The following is a 2,626-nucleotide window of genomic DNA, read 5'->3' as shown; positions in this document are numbered from 1 at the left end:
CTGCAACCTCCCAGAAGCCCCCTAGAGGCCCCTAAATTGTCAAAAAGCAGCAGGAGCCTCCCCAAACGCAGCTCCTGCTTTCCCTCTCTGGAGTGCCCCACTCCATGTGCCCAAACCACCCCATCCCTCCCAAACTTCATCCCACCCCAACAATGCCACCCCCATGCCATGCCATGCCATGCCATGCCATGCCATGCCATGCCATGCCATGCCATCCCATCCCTCCTGGACACCAATTCCCCTTCTGTGGTTCCTGACTCCCCACAGCCGGGCCTTGGGGCTGACGGATCGAGCCATTTGGGGCTGCCATCGACACATTGGGGCTGGCATTGAGTTGATTGGAGGCACCTGCTCAATCCCTCCATCCCAAATGGGAGCTTGGAACCTCTCCTCAGCCCTTGCTGTGCCCATGGGCTCACCTCAAGGCCCAAAATGAGAGCCAGGGCCCCACAGCCCATTCAGAACCTCTCAACATTGCCAGAAACAGCAGCATCCTTCCCAAAATGGTCTCCCTGGCTCCCTGACAAGAGGTCCCCCTTCCAAGTACCAGAGGCCCCCTCTCAAAACCCCTCCCAAAGCATTGAGGGGACCCCAAAACTGCCTCAGGAATGGGACATAGCCTGCAATCCCTTCAGGAATGTGGGATACCCCAGAACCCACTGAGGAACGGGGTCCCCCCGGCCTCATCATGCCCAGCCTTCAGCTGGCTCAGGCAGAGCCCATCCCGCCCTCAGCAGCCCCAGCCCAGCCCAGCCCAGCCCTCCTGGGCAGGAAGCCCCAATGGCCGAGCCGGCCTGGGACACTTGTAGGGATGCGGGGGCAGCCGCAGCTTCTCGGGCCAGCCTGTGCCAGGCCCTGAGCGCCCTGCCAGGGAACCATTGCTGCCCCACATGCCATCTCAGCCTGCCCTCGGGCAGCGGGAAGCCGTTCCCTGGGGCCCGGCCCCGCAGGCCCTTGGCAAGAGTCTCTCTCAGCCAGCAATTGCTGCTCCTCCCTGCTGCGGGGCCCAAGCTGCAAGTTGATTTTCTGCCGCTGGCCCCGGCCCAGCCCCGAGCCAGGGCCAGCACCTTGCCCTGGAGCTCTGCGGGCGCTGTGTTTGTGCAGCCGCAGCGCAGCGGCCGCAGCTCGGAGCTGCCCTTTGTGTCCCCGCCGGCAGCTGGCAGAGCTGGCGGGGCCGGGCCAGGGCCGGGCCAGCCCCGGCCTTCCCGGCTCTGGGACACAGCGGCGGCAGCCCCAGCCTTCCAGCCCTGCACACGCTCCCACACAAGCCTCCAGAGCCCCGGCCACGCAACACAACTGACCGGCCGCTGACCCCCCAGCCTGGCCTGATGGCCATTCCTCTGCCCACACCTCGGCCAAGCTCCCCTTGGCCACCTCCTGAGCCACAGTGCCACAGACAAGTGGCACATACACATACAGAGCTCTGCCCAGAGCTGGCAGGGAACGTTCATTAAACATAAAAACCACCAAGAAAAAGAGAACTGCCCCCAGCAGAGCTGTTCCCTCCTGCAGTAGTTACACCTGCACACCCACAGCGCCTGAGACTGCAAGCAATGAGCATTCCCTGGGCACATGTGCAGCCCAAGCAGCTCGAGGACAGCCTTGCAGCAGGACTGCTCTCAGCTGAGCCAAAAAGGCCCCTCTGGCAGCTCTATGATTCGCCCCACACCGGGCCAAGAGACACTTCCCAGACAAAGTCCAAGAAGCGGGTGTTTGCTTTATTCAGCACGCTGGGTGTGCGGGGATCGCTCCTCCAAACACCCACCCCAGGCACACGGCAGATTACAAGATGTGGTTCCATTTCAGTCATATTCACTGTTTTCCCTAGAAAAGGTGTGGTTGTGCAAACCATTTCTCAGCACTCGTTATTATCAGTAGCACACGCGGAGCGCAGGCCCAGGGCTCCCTGGTGGTCACGCTCAGGAAGGCTCGGTGGGCATTTGGTGAAGGCTGAACGTCTTCCTCGCTCTGCACTCTTCACCTTTCTCCTCGCGGCATGCGCAGTCTCTTGGCAGCTGTTTCAGAAGTTCCTTCCCTGCTTTCAGCAGCTTTGTTCCTCATTCCTGCCAGCTTTGTTCCCTATCTCCTGCCAAGGTGTTCAGCTGGCTTCTACATTGGTTACAGTGTATTTTATTCTTGCCCAAGGATGCCCAAGTACAATGATTTTCACCCTTTCACTTGGGCTTGGCACACACTGGAGGAGGGTGTCTGTTTTCAGTGAGGAAACTCAGGAGTTTCAGATTGCTTCAAAACAACCCCAACAACCCCCCCCCCCTTTGGCTGAGTGCAGCCAGTTCTCTGAGCAAAGCAGGTCCCAGGTGAGTGAGGAGAGACAGGATGAGGCTTGGGAATGTGGAGCAGGGTTCTCCACGCTGGGTCAGACCTCAAGGCACAGCTTCTGTGACCAGGCCAGACCTCCTGAGGAGAGACCTGTGATCAGTATCAGTCACAGAATGCTGCAATCACCTCTTCTCTAAAGAGAACAGCAATAAAATACACCCCTTAAAATAGGAATGCATATTTCTTAGAAGCTCTTTGAAATATTTCTCCATAACTGGAGAAGGAAACCTTCCTAATGAACTGCACCAGGCCAGAGGGAAATCAAGGCAGAGCCAGGGTTTGTCAG

The sequence above is a fragment of the Corvus hawaiiensis genome, chromosome 35 (genome assembly GCF_020740725.1).
Source record: "Corvus hawaiiensis isolate bCorHaw1 chromosome 35, bCorHaw1.pri.cur, whole genome shotgun sequence".
NCBI classification, from domain to species: Eukaryota; Metazoa; Chordata; class Aves; order Passeriformes; family Corvidae; genus Corvus; species Corvus hawaiiensis.
The sequence above is the reverse complement of the archived record's forward strand: the minus strand, read 5'-3'. Positions refer to the sequence as shown.